Source organism: Prionailurus bengalensis, chromosome B3, assembly GCF_016509475.1.
Source record: "Prionailurus bengalensis isolate Pbe53 chromosome B3, Fcat_Pben_1.1_paternal_pri, whole genome shotgun sequence".
NCBI classification, from domain to species: domain Eukaryota; kingdom Metazoa; phylum Chordata; class Mammalia; order Carnivora; family Felidae; genus Prionailurus; species Prionailurus bengalensis.
In genome coordinates, this window is record NC_057355.1 from 100,111,888 (window position 1) to 100,134,122 (window position 22,235).

The following is a 22,235-nucleotide window of genomic DNA, read 5'->3' on the forward strand; positions in this document are numbered from 1 at the left end:
CTCTCTGACCCTCCCCCGTTCATGCTCTGTCTCTCCCTGTCTCAAAAAATAAAATATAAAGCATTAAAAAAGAAGAGAGACTGGAGGTAGAAGGACACAGGAGGGAGTATTGCAGTCACATAGAGGAAACCAAAGCATTTATGTTAAGACAGGGGCAAGGAAAACAGGGATTTAGTCAAAGGGATAGTTCAGTGCTATCAAATTATATGGGAACAAACAGATAAGGAACCTTCAATCAGGCATGGGGTGACAAACACAAATGGTTTTTTTTTTTTTTTCAACGTTTATTTATTTTTGGGACAGAGAGAGACAGAGCATGAACGGGGGAGGGGCAGAGAGAGAGGGAGACACAGAATCGGAAACAGGCTCCAGGCCATCAGCCCAGAGCCTGATGCGGGGCTCGAACTCCCGGACCGTGAGATCGTGACCTGGCTGAAGTCGGACGCTTAACCGACTGCGCCACCCAGGCGCCCCACACAAACCCATCAAAATGGTTTTGATAGCATTCTTATATTCCCTCTGTGGGAAACAGGTTTATAGTCCTCATTAAATAAAGTGGAGAATACAGAAAGGGGAACATGCTTTGGGTGAGGCAATATATAAAATTTGGAAAATGCTAATTTCGAGGGACATTCAGCTAGAATGTTCAGTAATGCAGGAGAGATATCAGGCTGAAACGATGGCTTCTTTATGACCATCAACCACTTCTACACGGTGGACCTAAGAAATAGGAGGTGTCAATGCCTATAAATAAGACTATTGATGAGTTGGAGTGTTTTACGGGTTTCTGTTCTGTGCATTGATACAACGCATCTAGGCTAGGCTCATGTTTAGTTACTGATGGCATGAACTGTTAATGGTGAGATGTAATTATATCTCCCAAGAAATGAACACTTTGCAGACTTAGTGTGTACTTACACTATGCTTGTGTTAAGAGATCTGAACTGGATTGATCTTCTCTCTTGGCCAATCTACTCCCCCCATCTTTCTCTTCTCCAGAAAGAGTCTGTTAGGACCAGTTGAAAGCAATGAGGTTAATGACAGAAAGAGAAAGAGCTTAAAATCTAGTTTTCGGCTGTGAAGAGAGGTTGGTTGGGCGCTCACAGCAGTGGTCAGGTGAACCTACTGAGAGTTTATTAAGCTCCAGAGGGGGAAGAGCCAATCAGAAAACAACAGGTCAAATTCCTGGCAGATTTCCTTGTCTGAGATTTTCCTATAAAGATGTAAAGGTAAATACCAACCACTCTCTGCTGGTCGAGAGAACGTGTGAGAAGGAGAGAGACAAACAGAGGATTAGAAAAATAAATAAATGAAGAGACCTGTTTGAATCCAGAGTTAACACCAAAATCCACTAGTCTAAAACTAACCAGAGATTTGTTTCTGTAATCTTCCAAGCATTAATAATTGCGCTTCTCATTTTTTTCTTAGACTTTGTAGCACAGATACTGTATTTAAATTTTTACGTAAAAGCTCCCGGGAACCTCTGCCATGAAGATTCCTGATTTGGAGATAATTCGTGTCTGATTTCCATTGGGTTGCAGGAGGCAGTGGGAATCTATGTCCAATCTTTCTCCCTACCACAATTCTGTTTCTTGGTGGCTCAAAAGCAGTTCCTTGATTTTAATCTTAAAACAACCCATTTTGTAATTTTCTGATGTCAGTGAGTTGACATTAGGGTCCTTTTTGATAAAAGATTTCCAGAAAGAAAAGTCAAGTCTGTTCTTGGAACGTCAAAACAAAGAGTATGCTGGGACCGTGTCAGAACATTTCCTATTTACTAAATTCTGTACCTTCAGGTGCATGTGGCCTCAAACTGCCGGAGGGTTAAAGCAGGACAGGATTTAAACAGGTGGAGTTGGGGAATTAACTCTTTTGCCTGGGGAGGATTAGCTTTCTGGGCACTGAAGCCTGGAGAGAGGTTTCTTAACAGCAATGCTTGGACACTGGGAAGATTTTCTCCTGCCCCTAGGCCATGTTTAATCTGTAGCTTCCCCAAAGCACCTTGTACTGGAATCGAGGGGAGGGTGATTCACAAACTGAATAGATTGTCGCCAAGAGCATCAGAGTTTAGTGATGAATATACTGATGGTGGGGAACTCAGAAACCAAAGACTGGTCCTGATGTGGCTGCTGACTCTCAAAAGTCATCTCGTCTCAGAGCATCCACGTTCTCTAAAAGGAGCTAATGTGTATTTAACACTTCCTAAGTCCCGGGAACTATTAGCATTTTGTGGCCATCTCCTGTAACCCTCACATTTCTGCTGTGGGATGTGACTGTAATCCTTTCCATTTTGCAGAGGAGGGAATCGAGGGACACAGAAGTTAAATAATTCACCCAAGTTCATATAGTCAGTCATGACAGCTTGGATTCAAGTGGACAGACTGCCTGCAGTCTCTACCCTTACCCATAACATGATACCCGTCCTAAAGCCCTAAAGCAAGGGGGAAAGGATTAGAGGGTCATGAGGGTCCTTTCAGCCCTACCAGTGGGAGTGGGTGGGGGCAGGGGCAGAGTTCTCTTTCTAGGCTGGGAAGGCATTCAGCTCCCCCCCTCCCCCCATTCCTTGGCACCTCTGAGAATCTTTTGGGAGTATGTCTTCACTGTCAGGCTACAGGTAGCAGTGCAGGACTTGGTTTAGCACTTGTACCCCACAAGGATACTTATCAGGGCCATTCCTTTCTGAGCATGTGGGTTAATAAGATCTCCGTGGTAGTGGGACCTTGGAGAAATTAAGCTGCTGGCATGTTGGCCACAGAGCAAAATGCTGCAGCGAGAAGCTGCAAGCTGCAGGCTCCCAGCTAGCTGCCTTGAAAGGGACCACAGTAAATCAGGAGCAGCCATTGAGGCTGGTGCTGGATTTCAGGGCCAGCCCCCCGCCAGGGGCTGCGGACCCCCCAAAACCAACAGCAGCAGCACCATCAACGACAACTGGCCGGCGCAGGCCGGTTGCCGGGAAGCCGACTACGCGCGCGGGGAAGGGGGGCCCGAAGAGGCGGTTGCTGGAAGCTGCTGTTAGAGGTGAGGGAATGAGAAGGGGAAGGAAGGAACAGAGGCACCAGGGGGACTTGGAACAAAGGGGGAGAGGGGTTCTGGTCACACTAGTGTGGGCAGCGCAGGAGGAGGTGAAAGCGCTAGCTCGAAAGAGAGGGAAAGAAGAAAGCAGCCGAGAGCCACCAAGAAGAGGAGGAAGTGGGAGATGCGCTGCTTCCTGTAGAAAGCGCGATGATTGAAGACAAAGCTGGGTGGGGACTAGTCCCTGGGCTGCAGGCGCCGCTGCTACACACGCACAGCGCACAGCGCGCAGCGGCGGCCGCTCCGTGGCAGCTCCTACTACTGCTGGGCTGGGCCGGGCCGGGCTGGGCGGGCTCCGCGGGCTGCGCCGGGCTCCCCTGCACACATCGGCTCCCCCGCAGGAGACCAGCCGCTCTCCGACGAGCCGCGGGCGCCCAGGTAAAGGGGCCGCTTTTGGGCTCGCTCCTTTTTAAGCGAGAGAATGACCACCGCCTGCGGTTGTAAGGGCGGATTTCTCAGGGAGGATGGGGACGTTGCTTCGGGATCGGTGGGGGGAAAAGGATGAGAGGATGGGTTCTTTGAGAAGGGCTGTTGAGAATGGCCAAATTCGTGGCACGTTTGCTTTTGCGTTTGTTTGGTTTTTGTTGTTGAAATCATCGTTGGCGCTTCGCTTTGGCGATTCGTCAGAAAAACACCCTAAGTGTTAAGAAGCCGTTTGCAGAGTTCTCTTGGAAGAAAAGCGGGGCTCAGTTGAAATCAACTGGGGCTGTGAAGCTGTGGGCTCATCATCTGAGCGTTGCAGTCCCCTCGTCTTAAGGGTGTTAAGTGGTGGAAAATGTTCGTTGCATTATCTTTCTTACATACTGCACTGAGGTGTCTGCTGTTTTGCACTATAACGACTGTGATTTAGCTGTTTTTTAAATTACTATTATTTATTTATTTATTTTTGGTTAAATCCTTTTGTACTCAGAATTTGCCAACAAGGGCTGGAATTGCGTATGTGAGGGGCAGTATTTGTTTTAAAAAAACGGTGTCTTCCTCCCTCTGCTCTCTGTGCAGCTGCTTTCTGGATAACCTCAGACACAGCTACCATTTGCCAGTAGGTCTCATCCTAAAGTTGCATCCTTTCTCATAGGAGTGTGGCGGGTTTAACTTGTCCAGAATCAGATATATATATGGATTTGATGTTTATGTGGATTTCATTCATCTGTAGGTCAAGATGCATGTTAACCTTAGTGAGGGACAAAACGTGAAAGTGGAGCTCGGTTATTTCCTTACCTGTATACACCCAAGTGGTAAAATCAGAATGCGATTTTTGTTCTTTGGTTATCTTGAGCAATGGATCCTCTTAATGAGAGTGCCCATGACTATGACTTGTTCATATTTATGAACGACCTGTAAAAGTACAGTAAATAGGTCTAATGGATTGGAAATGAAATTGTGAGATGCCTTTGGCAGGATATGTAGGAGAAAGAGCATAAGACCCTACTGAAGCATGGTTTTAAAAATTAAGCTTTGTTTCCAATGGAAAGTGTGGATAAGCAATAAATGGTCATTGATGAAAGGTTTCTTCTTGAATGTTTAGAATGAAGAGAGATAAGTTTTCAAAGGAAAGAAAGAACTGCTTATAGTAAGGTAAAAAAAAATAGTAAAAAGGTCGTATTTAGATATTCAAATTCCTAACATATAGGCTTTTAAACACTAAATATGCCGTTGAGAGTGTATATGGCTCCTCATTTCTCACCATTCTCGGTTATGAGATGCTGTAAGGTCTGCTTTTTAATGCCATCTTTCTGAAATTGATTTGGCTTCCCAAAATTTGTGGGTAGCAGCACATGTTCAGAGATGAGAATCTTTAGGTACTAAAGGAAAAAAAATGTCTACTTCTCTGAGGTTACTTATTAAATTAAACTTGTGCTATGTCTAAGGGGCAAAATATTGCTAGTGTTGAAACCGTAGAGTTTCCCTGTGGAGTCGGTGAATTTAATCAAACCTGTAGGCAAGACAGGTCATTCCATGTACTTCACAATTACACTCCCCATTTGCCTCCTAAAGAATAAAACATGTAAAGATCATCTTCCAGGGGGAGATGTAGGGTGGATCTTGGATCCAGAATGCCCCTAACTTGGATCCAGTTTTGTGATCAAGCTGCCTGTCACTAAATGAAATAGAAAGTTGGGAATCTGGGCTGTATGAACAAGGATGGGGCTCACCCTTTGGTACTTACTCATCTTCAGGCTGTATTCACTGGATCCTGCCAACACCCTGCTTTATTTGGGGATGTGTAGATCATCTGCGTTATTCTTCGCTGCGTTTCACAAAAGAGTAAGAAAATGAAACCTTGGCCCTTAGGCACAGGAGAGTCAAGAGGGCCCCCTGTTCTCTTTTAGAAAACAATTAAGAGCTGCCTATTTTCCGCACAGCACAAAACATTTCCTTAATTGTTAAATTCCAGCTTGAAGCACAACATCAGTGAGTAACAGCAGATCAGCCACTGTGATGGTAGGTTTAGGAAAAAGATAAAAATGCTTCTATGCTGTAAAACTGGACTATTTCCACTTGTTCCGGCCATATGGAATATTGAAAGACAGAGTGCTTTTGCCCAGAGTATTCAGTGGCTTTTGAGGGAGTCGATGGACACTGAAATTTTAATTGTATGGGTTTTTTTTCCTGCCATATGGCCAATGGCTGAGTGGAAACATGACTCCATTATTTCGTGGCCAGCCCTGGGCCTCATATGGTGGGCACATAGTGAATGTATTTGGTTGACTGACTTTTTTAGCCTACTTCAGAAGGCAGGCCCAACTTTTAAGTATAAAAGCTCTATCGTCAAAGCAGAAAGCCAGTTCAAAAAGACAACTGTGGGTAGAATAAAAGAACATCGTGGAGTGAAAAGAACACAGGCTTCGAGAGTCCGGCAGATCTGCCTTTGAATCCTATCCCTGGTTCTTACTACTTGACCTGGTACGTTAATGTATAAACCTTAGTTTCTTCGTTGTAAAGAGAAGTTAATAGTACGTAATCAAGGGTTTCTTTTTGTTTTTGTTTTTGTTTTTCATTTTGTTGCGTTTTGTTTTTGCTTTTGTGTGTGAATAGGTGAGTGCCTGCTCTGTGGTAGGTACTCAGATGTCATTTTTTCTTCATGGGTGACATAAGGGAAAACTAGCATATTCTCGACCTTTGCCGCTAGCTACCTCCAAGGTTCCAGGAGATATATATATATATATTTTAATTGGAGTAAAATATATATAACATAAAATTTCCCCTTTTAACCACTTTTAAGTGTACCATTCTGTGGCATTAAGTATATTGACATTGTTGTGTAACCGTTACCACTGTCCATCGGCAGGGCTTTTCCATTTTTCTCGAACTGAAACTCTGCTCCCATCAAACAATAAGTTCCCGTTTCTTCCTCCCCACAGCCCCTGGCAACCGCCATTCTACTTTCTGTCTCTGACTTTGACTACTCTGGGTACCTCATGTAAGTGGTATGTCTTTTTGTGACTGGCTTCATTCACTCGCCATAATGTCTTCAGAGTTCACCCGTGTTGTAGCAGGTGTCAGAATTTCTTTCTTTTTTTAAGCTGGATAAGATTCCTTTGTGTGTCTACCCCGCACTTTGTTTATTCATTCGTCTGTTGGACACTGGGGTTGCTTACATGTTTAACCTAGTGTGAATAATGCTGCTGTGCACATGAGTGTACAATTATCTGTTTGAGTCCCTGCCTTCACTTTTTTGGGGTACCCAGAAATGGATTTGCTGGATCAAATTGTAATTCTGTGTTTAATTGTTTTGAGGAATGGCCATACTGTTTTCCACAGCGATGGTACCATTTTACAGTCCTACAGCACTACGTAAGAGTTCCAAATTCTCCTCATCCTCACCGACACTTGTTATTTCTTGGGGGTTTTTGTTTGTCTGTTTTTGATAGTAGCCATACGAATGGATATGAATTGGTATTTCTTTATGTTTTCAATTTGCATTTCCTTAAGGATTAATGAAGTTGAGCATCTTTTAATGGACCTCTTGGCCATTTGTGTATCTTCTTTAGAGAAACATTTACTCAAGTCTTTTGCTCATTTTTTAATTGGATTGTTTTCAAGGAGACATTTTTAAATGGTGGGATCTCTTAACATAGTGCATCATAAAGATCATGATCGTAATATTTGTACTTAATCTCTTGCATATACCAGTATTATCTCTGCCCAAGTAAAATATCTCTCTCAGAAGTAACTTTTAAAGTCAAAAGGAGGGGCGGTGCCTGGGTGGCCCAGTCAGTTAAGCCTCTGACTTCAGCTCAGGTCATGAATAAGTCTTGTGGGTTTGAGCCCTACATTGGGCTCTGCGCTGACAGCTCAGAGCCTGGAGCCTGCTTCAGATTCTGCGTGTGTGTGTGTGTGTGTGTGTGTGTGTGTGTGTGTCTCTTCCCCTCCCTTGTTAGTACTCTATCTCCTTCTCTCTCTAAAACACAAAATAAAAAACATTACATTTAAAAAAAAAAAATCAAAAGGAGAAAGTAAGAAAATCTGTATAGCTCCTGGTAATTGGTGATATCAAGGACCTGATAGTGAAATCCAAACCCATATTGTAGACAGTCACACCAGTGAGCTGGCTGGTCAAATGTGGACCAGGCTACTACAGAGGAAGCCCTGGGGGACTGTTGTTCCCATGTTCTTCTAGTCTCTTCTCATTAGCTGGATGAGAAAAAAAATGCCCAATAGTTAGCAGGGTCAGAAATAAGGAAGAGAATCTAAAGTACTAAATTGTTCTTCAGCTCTTTATTTTATTTTTTTTGAGTTTCTTTATTTATTTTGAGAGAGAGAGAGAGAGTGTGTGCCTGTTGCACACATGCATGAGACAGCAGGAGAGGTGCAGAGAGAGAGGGAGAGAGAATCCTAAGTAGGCTCTGAGCTGCCAGTGCAGGGCCCGACCTGGAGCTGGAACCCAAGAGCTGTGAGATCGTGACCTGAACCGAAACTAAGAGTCCAACCCTTAACCAGCTGAGCCACCCAGGTGCCCCTCTCCAGCTCTGCATAATGGAGAGGATTAACCTGTGAAGAAGGGGCTTTGGTAGTTAAATGACAATAGATTTCTGAAAAAGGTTTCTACTAATGAAATGTGATGCTGATCTAAATTTCACTTTTGAAAATAGGGAATCCTTCTGTGTTTCATTTCCCACTGCAGATTTCACCCCTGATTCTGAGACTGGTGAGGCAGGGAGTGGACAAGGCTTGAGAGGAGCTGGGTGGGAAGAGAGGAGCTGGGTGGGAAGATGAAGGGGGATTCTGTTAAGAGCAACAGTATCTGAGATTTATGGTGTGAGAACAGAGGTTGACCTTGAATGGCTTGAAGAACTCCTGAATGATCATATGTGTATTTCTTATAATGCACTCTTTGTGTTGGTTGGTTGAATAATGAACCCCAGTTTGTTTAATTTGCAAATCTATTTATTCTGCATTTACTTGAAGGATCCATCACTGGCTTTACTAGATCCAGGTGGAGAGGGGAATTACAGAGCTGTATTAAGACTTAGTTCCTGGCCTTTGACATCGTAGAACTTGTACAACTGAAAATGACCTGGGGATGAGCCTAACCTGCATCAAACCATCCATGATGGATAATAGAAAAGGCCTAGAATTTAAGTTACCTTTCTAGATTTGCCCAGATGATTAATACCTTGCCTCCCAATTCAATCTCCATTTCACCTCCCTCCGTCTTAGGGCAAACGGACAGAGAAAGTCTCTGTAGTGTGTCACTTTTAAAATTGTTTGTATGACCAAATTATTTTGTTTAAAAAGAAGACCATAAGTGTTTAAATTTAACACCCTGTGTAACGTGCAAGTATGCAGTTTCTGTGTTCAGATTTGTTCAAATGTGAAGATGCCGTGTTGGAATTGCAATTCAGATTTTCAGGTAAGAGCATTAGAGATATATATGTTCCCCCAGACTCTTATGTTACAGAAAACGAGTTATATTTAATGGGAATCGATGTTCAAACAATCTCTAAGGGACTTCATTGAACATTTAAAAAGAGGGAGTTCAATCTTAAACTCGAGTGATAATATGTTTCTTAGAAATGGTACCACTTTATACCAAGGTTTGAGATAAGACAAGATCAACTCTTTTATCTCTTGGCAAATGTGTGTAAACAGTCAAGCTCTTTAAAGGAGAGGCCTGGGAAAACTAGGCCCTTGACCCCTTCCTCCCTGTTGCTTTGGACTTTCCTTGCCCTCCTGCCAGCCTGGTTGTCAGGGTCAGACCTTTCCACAATCCTCTCCTCCAGCACCTGGCACTCAGAGCTAGTGAAGAAGGTCTAGAAGCTGGGTTCTACTCCACATTCACTGCAACATCCGTAGGGCCATTGCTGTTCTCTGAAAACCCTTTTCTTCTTTTTTTTGATTTCCTCTTTTACTATTCCCTGTGCATTTTCAATAAAACCCTTAAACCTGAGTCCCACTACTTTTATTTATTTCAGGTGACCTCACCTTCTGTTTATCTGAAAAGGTATATATTACAGGCTTCCTCAACCTCATTACTTACCATCTCAAAATACCTCTGTGTCTCCACTCATTCTCTTCCCCTGTCTTCTTAGGTCCAATTAACACAGCCTCTCATTCAAGCTGAGAGTAAACTCTTTACTTGGACTCTCCATTCCATTTCTTTTTACTTTGTAGGGGACTATGTTCTGACAATAAGTCTATCTCTTTCACACGTATTTGGTTTCTTATCTTTATTGGCCCTCTTCTCTTTGCCTGCAAATGTGATTAGTTCATGCACATAAATTAATTTAAAATTAGATCTGCTGCCAACAGAGCTTCCCCTTGACTTTTATAACCTCAACGAACCTGTTCTCTTCTACCTGTTGGGGAAGAAAAATCGTTTTCCCACTATCCTTCTAAGTTCTCATCTGGGAACCCTGGAACAAAAGGCCGATTAATTAGTGAGAGAAAAGCAAACATACTTATTAACATGTATACCTCATGTATACATGCAGGATACCCAGGAAAAATGACTAACTCTCAGAGGTGGCTTAGAATTCCAGCTGAAATACCATCTTCAGCTAAAGGCAGAGAAGAAGGGTTGGAGGAAGCCAGTTATGGGGGAGGTGACCAGGAAAAGTGTGGTAAATAAGAGTAAGATTAAGATAAAGCAGATTTAAGTGGATACCTGTCCACTGACTGGAGTCTCTAGGGATTTAGTCATCTTTCCCTCTCAGGTAGGAGAGGGAGGAGGCACCCTTATAAATGGAGATTTCCTTTATAAATGTAAATTTCCCTTACATAAGCGGTAATGTCTAGTCTGCTTTCAGAATTTCTCCTGTGTCTGCTGTTTCCCAAAGTATCCTGTTCAAAATAATCTGTATGTCAAAGAGGTATATTTTGGGGTGGCACATTCTTCCACCCTTCATAGCTCTCTCAAGGCTCCCAACTTCCCCACTAACCCCCAAGTTATGATCCGTAAATATGTTTGTTCTCAAGATTTGGTTTTTCTGCCTCTTAATTTCTCCCTCTCCCTTTATCAAATCCTTGTCTATGACTTTAGTCATTGTCACCGTGCAGGTAAGTTCAAATGTGATCCTTCGTCCTCATCACTCATCCGCTGCCAAACTTGTGCATCAAGCACCCTGCAAACATTCGACCCACTGAAAATGAAACTCACATGTCCAAATCAGTGCTACTATTGCCTTTCCCCACCCAAAACTGGCTCCTACCGGATCCCTGACTATTAATGACACCCCATTCTCTCAGTCCCTCAGTTATAAAAACTCAATTTCAGTTTTCCTCAACAAACAGCCCAAGTTGTAGCTGGTCCCATAGCTTTTTGCACTGTGATTGGGAACATATCTTGACACTATCTACTCTTTTCCACATTGATAGCTGGTGTCTTAGTCCAGGCCCTCCTAACTTCCAGCTGGACTGGTTTGTGTGTGTTCTTTCCTCTCCCTAGAATAACCTTCCTACTTCCCCTTCCACACTTCACCCCACAGTGTTACTTCTCTGAATAGCCAAATTCCGTCTGTTCTGTAAGACTCAGTTCCAATGCTCCCTCTTCCATGAAGCCTTCCTTGGTTTCTTTCCCCCCCTCCCCAGTAAGAAACAATTTTTACCTCCCTTGAAATCTTTTGTTCTTTCATCATAGCAGTTAGCACATTCTAGTGTGTATAATGGCAATCTGCCTTTCTTCCCCTTCAGCCAGCTCTTTGAGGACAGTGGCCACGCCCAGTTTCATCTTTGTCTTCCTTATATATAGCACACAAATACAGTTATGTGGGGTTTTCTGTTTATTTGTTTTTAATTTCAGCTTTACTGAAGTATAATTAACAAATAAAATAAGCCATTTAAAGTGTACAGTGGGCTCATTTGATACATGTATACACTGTGAAAGGATCCCCTCCATCGAGATAATTAACACATCCCTTACTTCACATATTAGTGTGTGTGTGTGTGTGTGTGTGTGTGTGTACATGTGAGAGAATATTTAAGCTCACAAATGCAGGTTGTTTATAATTCATTTATTTACTGAACTCTCCTTCATCTCTTATTTTTTTGATGCAGACTGGGCTAGATACTTTAGGAGCTCTCTAGGAGCTCATAAACTACAGGGGAAACAGACAAATGCTGGTGTAATTATAACCCAGTTGGTCATTCGGTCCACAAGCCTTAACTGAATGTCTGCGATGTGCCACGTGTCCTTGGAGGGGCCAGGGAGACTTGGATGAACGAAACAGGCCAGTTCTTTGTTTTCTTGGAACTCACAGTCTAGTGTTGGGAGAGATCCAGTAAACACATAAACAAGTGGCTTTTAGATCTGGCTGCATGTTCAATATCACTGAGTGGTACTTTGAAAAAAATACCCAGGTCCTGGCCTCAGCCCAGGCTAATTAGATCACCGCCAGCCAAGTTTGGACCCCATTGACAAGAAATAAATTATAATACAAGAAAATATCAGGTAGTGAGAAGTGCTGAGATGGATGAAAATAGAAGAAACAAGTTGAATGATGGAGATTATACATACGATGGTGGTGGTAATGGAAATGTACTTTTGTTGGGTAGTCCCTGAAGACCTCTCTGAGGAGGTGACATTTAAATTGAGCCTTGGTGAGGAGAACACCATGTGAGGATGTGGGGGGTGGGGGCGGGTGAGAGTTCCCAGTCAGGTCCTAAGGATGAGATGAAATTCAGAGCCAGCATGTCCTTTTCACATACATGTATAATAATCTCGGGGTGCCTAGGTGGCTCAGTTGGTCAACCATCTGACTGTTGATGTCAGCTCAGGTCATGATCTCATGTTTTGTGAGACTGAACCCTGTGTCAGACTCTGTGCTGACACTGTGGAGCCTGCTTGGGATTTTCTCTCTCCCTCTCTCTGTCCCTTCCCCACTCACGTGCATGCACTCTCTCTCAAAATAAATAAATAAACTTAAAAAAATAGTCTATGAAATATGTCTTTCCTCTATAGAAAGTCACTTTTCCATTAAACTAGGCAGTCTCCAAATGTAGCACACTTGGCTGCTCCATTGAGTACCTGGTCTGGGTTAAATTTTATTCGGATCAAATTGATTTACACAGTCAGCAAGACTACTTTGTTTCATTATATTTTTCTACACTGCAATCAGCACTACAGGGCTTGTTGTCTGGACTAAATGCCAATGTTACTGTTTAAAATAAACCTTAGGTACTTGGTATTATCTTTTAGATGAACAAAGTAGAGAAAGCAGTGATTTTTGCCCTTAATTCTATTGGGAGGAACCAAGGAAAACCTCACAGAGGAGCCATTCGGACCACGTAGAGTCAAGCGCTCACTGGTGGTTGAATGAGTGAAAATCAACACATTTCAGCAATCAGGTTGAGAACTAGCATTTGCTGGGCATGCTGTTTGTGCCCTGTACTTTGCATACATTACTGTTTGCCATTAGTTTCAAAAAATAACCCTATGAGAAGTGAACAGAATTTTTCTATCAGGGTACTTTTGGTTGCTGGTAAAGGAACACCCTACCAAAATGGCTTAACCAACAGGAAATTTGCCTCAAGACCTCCTAAAAGAAGAGTAACTCCAGAACACTGTTCTTAGCAACCTGCATTCTTTCCTTCCTCCTGTTCTGACATCCTCCACAGTTGGTTTCTCTCTTAGACTGCTCCCCTGCCGGTGCTGACATGGCTACTACAATTTCAGAATAACAGGCAGATTTCAATATCTAGAGGCACAGTGAGGTGACCGATTCCTTTTCATGTACCTCTTATTAGTGTTACAGAACAGCTGTCTCCAGCTGAATCCCCCTCAGAGCTCACACGCTTTATCTACGGAGGTGAGGCAGACGGAACCCCTGTGATTGGCTGATGTGAGAGTTTCCTCCTGGGGCCACGGAACAGCCTCTCTGAAGCACGTGGTCACCAGACCCCGGAGAAAAGGTCTGGTTGTGTTAGCAAAGAACAAGGAGTTGATGATTAACAAGTAGGCAGTCAATGGAGTCTAACACTATTATTATTCCCGTTTTATAAGTGAAGCTATCAAGCCTCAAAAAAGGTAATTGATATTTCAAGAGCCCACAACTTGGAGTTGACCAGTGTTTCCATGCATTTCCTTTTGAAAAACACACATACACACATAGACAAAAAGCCTGTTTTTGTTAAATGGTGGTGATATAGGTAGATGGGAGAAAGGATCCTGAAAGAAAATACCAAATGGCTAATACAAGACTTAGTAAATAACCTTCTAACCAAATTATTCCAGAGGAAAATACATCAGGTCCTATAAAGCCATAAGAATGTCATTTAACTTATAAAAACAGGGAGGGGGACAAAACATAAGAGTCTCCTAAATGTGGAGAACAAACAGAGGGTTCCTGGAGGGGTTGTGGGAGGGGAGATGGGCTAAATGGGTCAGGGGCATTCAGGAATCTACCCCTGAAATCATTGTTGCACTATATGCTAACTAACTTGGATGTAAATTAAAAAAAATAAATTAAATGAAAACTTCAAAAAAAAAAGTCGTTTAATTTAGACAACCACTCTTGCATTATCTGCATTGTAAAAAATTGTGTAAATATATATATATGTAACATATATATAAGTTATATGTTATATATATGTTACATACATATAAATATATGTTACACACATATATACACACACACATATATATATAAAATGAGATTTCCTGCCTGGTCAGTTAAGTCAATCTGATGTAAATGAAATCCACCCTGGGCCAAGACAGGCCCCAGAGAGGCCAAGGGTTCTCTATGTGTGGCGCCTGTCGGACTTCAATGAAAACCTTGTTTTCTCTAGAGAGGTGTGTATTTTGTTGATGACAGCACCTGTAAGAGAAGAATGACTAATCTCTGGAATTTCAGATTATGAGTTGTTTCAAAAATTGGTTTTCACTTTCCAACTCTGGAGGCAACATGCAGTTCTATTATCGTTGCCTTTTCTTCGTGGTTCCTACTTTCCACTTTGGCATGGTATTTCAGAGGCCACGTGTGTGAGGCAGCCATAGTGACAAAAGGGAGAGTTCAGCAGAATTGCTGTCATTACAGTGTTTTGACTGCTTGCCTTGAGGTGTGGTTTCTTTGCGTTCTCATCATAGCAGACTAAGTATTAATAGTAGGAGTACCTTTTCTATAATAAATGATTGAGTGCTTCCTACTCATAGTTGCATTTTTAAACAGGAAAGTAAAGTTAATTTCTAGGCTTTGCCAACAGAGCTCTATTTAAGAAGGGTATTTATCTGATCTGTACAGAACCATATTAGAAAAATTGTGAAAAAACTTAAACAGGAAAAAAACCCCATCCTTTTTGAGTCTTTTTAGAGAACTGAGCTGATCCTTTGCTATTAAAAAAAAAAATCTCATAAATGATGACTGTGTTTAGGGAACATCATGGTGTATAGGCATTCAAATAATTTCACTAAGAAAAAAAAAAATCCTTGATATTGAACAGCCCCTAGATTTTCTTTTAATGAAAATAACACAAAAGTAAGAAAAGGTGAAAGCTTCTAGGTAAAAGACAAATGATGTGTTTTTTATTATAAGTCTTAAAATAATCCTAAAATACTGTAGTGTAAAAAATAATTTTCTGTGGTGTCTGGGTGGCTCAGACAGTTGAGTGTCTGACTTCATCTTAGGTCATGATCTCGTGGTTTGTGAGTTCAAGCCCTGCGTCGGGCTTGCTGCTCTCAGCACGCAGAGCCTGCTTTGAATCCTCAAGTCTCCCTCTCTCTCTGCTCTTCCCCCACTCACGCTCCCTCTAAAGAAAATAATAAATAAATGTTAAAAAAATAATTTTCTAAAGCTTAATAGACAGGTGAGCATAGTTAATTAAAGGACACCAGTTTGGAATCGGAATCTCCAGAGCAAGTTACTTTCTATGCCCCAGTTTCCTCATCTATAAAATGGGAAATAATAATGACAATACCTACTTCACAAAATTGTCAGGAGAAAATTATATAATGTATTAGAATGTTCATTTAGCAGAATGCATGACATAGTAACTATTTAGAAGTATAACTATTAATTACTGTAATTACTACTGTTACTACAAAGCTGGAATTAGAGTATCTTTTATTCTGTCCATGGGATTCTTACCAAATTCTAGCAGAAATCACTGTTATGGACCAACAGCAGTCACAGACACAAAGAACTTGGAGTAAGGAATCACTTGAGGAAGCCTATTTCCCTGGGATAGCCAGATGTCGATGTTTTGACTTAAGCGCCAATCTCAGGCTTGCACTATTTGTCCAGTAATCCATGCACTTAGTCATACATATTTCCAGTTTTCCTTCCCAGCTCATGAAAGGCTTACACTTCTCTGTCCATTTAGTTAGATGTAGCCACATATCTTGTATTAGCCAGTGAAATGTGAGCGTAAGTGCTATTTATCACTTCCAGGAAGAAGCTTCTAAGAATCAGGGTGTGAGTGCATTCCTTGGCAATAGGCGGTGGTAGGAACACAGAAATGGGGGCTGCATTCTTAAGCCTGGGTCTTAGAGTAAAGACAACCCGGGAATGGTGTCTCCACTGACCCGCAATGGACATGTAGTGGGAGTGGGAAATAAGCTTTGCTGTCTTACACCACTAAGATTTGGGAAATGTTCATTGCCACAGTATAACCTAGCCTATTTATCCCTTCAAACTCTAGAGGAAGAGTATATTATTGGTAACAGTGCATAAAATGTGTAGCTATTTGGAGACGGTGATTTTTAGTGACTATTTTGTGTGTGTGTGCGCGTGCGTGTGTGTGTGTTTTATATGTTGTATTATATGAAAGCATCAGGAGATAGAGTTTTAAGTTAAATAGATTTATAAGTTTCCATTTAAATTTTCTTTTAAAATAAGGTTTGTTTCCAATTCATTCTGAGGAAAGCCAACATACCAAAATTACCAACTGTGCTTTTTTTTGGAGAGAGTCAACCATGATGCCAAAGTCAGGACTCTGAATTCTAAGCCCAATACTATCATTGGAAAATTGTCCTTCTCACTGAGAGCTTACCCCAAATGGTGCCTTGTGAGGCAAAGAATCTTTCTCATAGACTAAGCCACACCCATGGTCTTTGTCTCCAATAAAAAATTGGTCTTCTCTAAAACCTATTGCGATGTTCTGGTTATAAACAATGATACTTATTACATCGCGTGTCTTAAATAATACGTATTGAATAAATGAACAGAACAGTCCAGTTTTTCCAAATGTCTGGACTCTTTCCTGTTTGCATTTAAAAAGTCAATGTCTTTATTTTGGACATCGGTTTAAAAACATCTTGGTATTAAGACTTAACATTTATTCTTTTGTAACACTTTACATGGGACCGATCATGTACCCACAGATTTAGGCTATTTTATTTGCTATTTTTTTAGTGCTGATTTTATTTCACTTGATTGTTTCATTTGGGTCTCTAAAACTACATTATGAAATACCTTAATTATTTAAATTAGGAACAGATTAATTATCTCCAGTGTACAAACTCAAATTAATTTCATTATTAACCCAAGTTTTAAATTGATTAATGTTGGAGCGTTTAAGGAACCAAGCGGCATTTTTTTTTTTTTTCCTTAAGGAGAAGGGCATATTTGATTTGATGAATCTCTCCATCACACCAGTTATGCTAATAGGAGCGAGAAATTTGCAAGAAAACTTTGAATAGCTTTTGTAAACCACCCAGAAACCTGTGTGTCTGGGGCTTCTGGGAGAACAATCTGTGAGTCATTTTAAAAAACAAACACATCTATAATCACAGTGCATGTTGTTACCATGGTAATTAGGCCTGTCGAGTTGGCTTGCTTATGTTCCTGTCAAGGGAAGAGGGGGAGAGAAACTGAGAATTCAGAGCTTGGACTATCAGCTTCTATTTGCCTATTGCAAGAGAGAGTTTAGGGGGATCTTGAAAACATACTGGCGTAGTTATCCTTAGAGGGGAGTGAAGAAACTCTGGCATACCTCCTTTGTTATTGAATATAAGTTAGCCATATTAGTGTCGGGGGGTTGTGATTCACAGGGGAGAAAAGGACCATTTGACATTCTCTTGGGGGTAGAAGGGGGGAAAAATAGATCCTTTATCTGATACATAATTACATATAAGTCTTTGAGGTCTGCCTGGGGAAATGTCTTGCACGCCAGTGCACAAGGCTTTAATGATCTTCCAAAAGACATCACATACCACGGGCATAATGTTATTGCAGATTTAAAGGATCCTTATAATGCATTATTCTAATATGGGTAGAGACTGGTTTTAGTGAGGCCATTGTTTCAGAGCTGATCCCCAAGTGGATGAGGTATCTTTTCTCTATCATATGGAGTAGATTTGACTCCTTTATCTTGGTCAGTCATCTTATAATACGGGCCCATGGGTCACAGAGATTAGAGAGGTTATGTGAGCTCCACTCCAGGGGAAAGTAAAATCAAAACATAACACTTGTTTGATGGACAGTCAACACAGTTATTGGGCCAGTGGAATTACGTACGGTAGGGGTGAGTCATTATGATTCTATATGGGGAGAAAACAACACCCTTATTAAATTAAAGGTATGAGTGAGTGCATATAAAGCTGTTTTTAAGAATGTTTCTAAGTTTACTTTCAGAAGTCTAGATATCTTCTCAAGTGGATAATTATAATATGTTGACTAGAGTTTTATTTTTTTAGAGTATTCCTCAAGCAGATTTTAAAGCAGATTTTATTTAGAGCTAAACAACTTTTCCTTGTTAAAACTGTTTTTCAAAAGGCTCGAAATAAAGTGCCCTGGTTCATGATGAAAGGGTCATAGCAACTCAGGGAGTTTGTGTGTAGTTTATGCCCTTGAAAGGATATATTAACTACTTCTTGAAAGTGTGGATTTCATTTTTTCCTCTCCTATATGGAGAGAAGTCACACGTTGCTTGAACTCCGTTCTGTGCTATCTTAATTTTCTTAACATTATGAAACGATGCTTAACAAACTTTTTTTTCCGGATAATCAAAGTAATTCACGGTGATTATTGAAAATTTGGAAAATACTTAAATTGCCAAAATACTTGAGTTGTTAGTTGAACTGCACGTAACAGAGACTTGACTTCACCGTGGGTGACAGAAGTTATTTCTCTTTCACATAATTCAGAGGTATGGGTAGTCCAGGGCTGGAAAGGTAGCTCTGCCCCCCAAGAACATCCAGGGACCCATGCTTTTTCTATCATGTTAGTCCATCACTCAAGCATGTTTTTCTTGGTTTATGATCTAAAGTAGTAGCTTGCCCTAAGGATCTCACTTATCACCAGCAGGAAGGGACGTAGTTGGAAAGGGGAGGGCATGGCCCACAAGTTGACATTTATCACTGTTGCAGTCTTCACATTGAACTTTGTCTCAGAGCCACACACCTCGCAGCAATGGAGGCTGGGAAAAGTAGTTATCCTTGACATCTATGTTCCTAGCTGAAAATTCTATTATAAGCATAAAAGAGAAGAGCAGATACTGGACATATCTAGCAATTTCTGCTACTTTCATTATCCTATAGATGATAGGATAGAAGAGGTAATATGCTGTTTACATTTTGATGTATCTTTTTCCAGTCATTTTCTAGAATAACCTATATCAGAGAGATTATAATATTTATCAGAAAATAATATCTGTGAAATAATATACTAGAAGAATATACATGTGAAAATATAAAAAAGGATTAGAAAAAATATATTTGAAACATATGTTACAAAATTAACTGAGGTCATACTATATGTAGTTTTGTATTTTTTCACATTACTTTATATCATGTATATTTTTCCTTATTTAAAATTTTTGTATCTGTTTTTTAAAAAGTTTTATTTACTTACTTTGAGAGAGCATGAGCATGGAAAGGGCAGAGAGAGATAGAGAGAATCCCAGGTAGGCTCTGTACTGTGGGGCTTGAACTCCCAAACCATGAGATTATGACCTGAACTGAAATCAAGAGGTGGATGCTTAACGGACTGAGCCACCCAAGGCTCCCCAATTTTTTGTATGTGTTGTTTCAAAGTTCCATCATGCAGAGTTTTTATTTTACTCAGCAGGCTGAATTACTGGTATTTCATTTGTTTCTAACACCTTGGTAAAAATTGTCTGCATTTTGTATTTTTTTAAAAATAAAGTCAAGGAGTGATATCACTAAGACAATGATTGAGAGCATATTTGAGGGCCTTGATAAATAGTGCCAAACTGTTTTCCCAAGAGGCTGCTAGCACCAGTAATGCATGAGAGTGCTCAGCTCCGAGCATCCTTGGATAGGCTTATTTTACAAGCCCCACTAATCATCGTTATCCATAGGTTTCATTCTCTGAAAATAGGTTGTTTTTGGCCCTTGGCTTTTTTTATTTCTTTGCTGTCGTTAATCATGAGATAATGCTTTCCTAACAACTTTGGCTCATTTTAAAATGTATGATCCACCTGAGAAACTTAACAGAAACCCATGGGGGAGGGGAAGGAAGGAAAAAAAAAAAAAAAACAGAGGTTAGAGTGGGAGAGAGCCAAAGCGTAAGAGACTCTTAAAAACTGAGAACAAACTGAGGGTTGATGGGGGGTGGGAGGGAGGGGAGGGTAGGTGATGGGCATTGAGGAGGGCATCTTTTGGGATGAGCACTGGGTGTTGTATGGAAACCAATTTGACAATAAATTTCATATGTTAATATAAATAAATAAATAAATAAATAAATAAATAAATAAATAAATAAATAAAATGTATGATCCCTTCTAACCATCTGGGAGCTGGTTGGGTTGTGACTGTAGCACACGTGCCAATCTTAAGCACTGTGAGATCTTTACAGACACTGATGTTCATGGGTCCTAGGACCCAATGTGATTTTCGTTCAACATCCTCAGAAGCCATGGTGGCCAGGGATATGCGTGTCTCTACTTCTAAACAGCCCACAGAAACTGTAGATACTAAAGATGCTTTTATAATTGCTAAATTGTCTAAATCTACCCTCTTAAAGGGCTAGATACACACAAATGGAGCTTCAGCTCTGTCCAGGACACCTAAAGCAAGAACCTTTCCTGCCTCTGCCGCTTTGGTCCGTTGGGAGCAGATTGGGTGAGGTCAAGAGAAAGACTTGTTCTTAGTCATCTCTGTCACCAAGAAGTCTGCTTTCCTCAAGTTCCCAAGCTGACTTTGTATTTTCATGTTTTCTTGCAGGCCAGGGAAGTTCACAAAGAAAGAGACTCTTATTTCATATCTGCTTCTTAAAAGAAAAAGAGTTAACAAAATATTTGTTTCTTGGTTCAGAAATGTAAACCTGTGAGACCCTCTGCCCTGAGAGCTATCCAGCCATTACCACCAAACCTTAGTTACAGAAACACCCATTTGCCTGTTCAGCTCTTACGTATCATGTTATTTTTCCTTTTTATAAAAAAAAAAATACATTTTCCTCTCTGCTTTCTCAACAGCCCAGATCTGCCAGTGAGCCTCAGGCTTTGGGAACTCAAGAGGTAAGAATTATAAAATACTTTCTTCTAGGATTTTCTTGAATCTAACCAGAACTTTAAGCCAAAAAGAGTATCTTAACTGATCCTGTAGATGATTGCATTTGACATGTGATGTTTATCAAAAAGAAATATCCATAGAGGCTTTAGTAAAATTAACATGATTTCAGGATTTAAGGCAAGCCTGGTTATCCTTGATGATAGTTAAAATCAGACTTTTCACCCAGATTTTCTTATTCTCTTCTAAAAACCTGAGTTGGAGAGCCTTGAGGTCATAGCCTTAAAATGTATTCCTATGGCACTATACATGATTAATCGGTTGCAGCTATTGAAGACATACCCTGTGCAAGACAGACATCACAGTAGATTAGATCAGAGAAGGGTAAGCCCTGTTCTTAACAGATTGGTTGTAGACGTTGTAAGGGCTTTTTTCCAGCAGCAACAAACAATAATAACGAAAGGTCAATCTAATGCTGTAGGGGTTTCTTCTTAAAGAAGCTAACTTGGCTTTTGAAAGTAGCTAAAGCCATTTGATTCTGGTTGTAGACTTGAAAGGTCACCATACTGCTGAGACAGGTGATAATGTGTATGTCGGCCCCAACCAATAGTCAGCAACTTGGATTTTTCCCCCTATTTTAAGTTTATTTATTTATTTTGAGAGACAGAGAGAGAGAAAGAGAGAGAGCAGAGTAGGGGCAGAGAGACAGAGGGTGAGAGAATCCCAAGCAGGCTTTGCACTGTCAGCACGGAGCCTGATGCAGGGCTCAAACCCACAAACCGAGAGATGATGACCTTAGCTGAAACCAAGAGTCTGACACTTAACCAACTGAGCCACCCAAGTGCCCCTTTCCCCTATTTTAAAATTTAACCTCATTAGGAAAAATTTCAGGCATATTCCAGTATAGAATAATATAATGAACTTCCATATCCCCACCACTCAGTTTCCGTAACTCTCAATTCATGGCCGATATTGTTTCGTTTATCCTACCTCCTATTCTCTTCGTTGCCCATTGGATTTTATGTCAGTGGCTTGAATTCGGTTGTTGGATTTTTAATTATTTATTTACATAACTATTTAGTGGTTACAGAAAAGTGCTAATAAAAAATACTGACAGTTTCCTGGAGTTGGTCTTTCATCCATTTATTTATTCAGCAAATATTTAGTATTTTCTAGTATTAGAAACTTAGGATAAGAATCTCTATAAGCTCTAATAACCAAGAGCTTATTAGAAGAAAGGCCTGTGTAGGTATGCTTTTAGGACCATATATAGCTTTTGCTACCTCATAGTGAGGTTCTTTTGGATTTAAGTACTTAA

At 40.8% G+C, this 22,235-nt stretch overlaps 1 protein-coding gene across 3 annotated transcripts in view; it reads left to right on the forward strand.

Annotated features, from left to right (window-relative positions):
* The first annotated feature begins 2,852 nt into the window (after nucleotides 1-2,852).
* The window catches only part of GNG2 (G protein subunit gamma 2), a 120,900-nt gene continuing 101,517 nt past the window's right edge, over nucleotides 2,853-22,235 (forward strand). The window contains exons 1-2 of one of the 3 annotated variants that reach the window (XM_043556153.1): nucleotides 2,853-3,018; nucleotides 20,884-20,925. The gene's annotated coding sequence lies outside the window, so the exon portion shown is untranslated. Of the gene's footprint in view, nucleotides 3,019-3,245; nucleotides 3,451-20,883; nucleotides 20,926-22,235 lie in introns of those variants that run through there. The other 2 variants (XM_043556151.1, XM_043556152.1) reach the window with 2 other exon arrangements.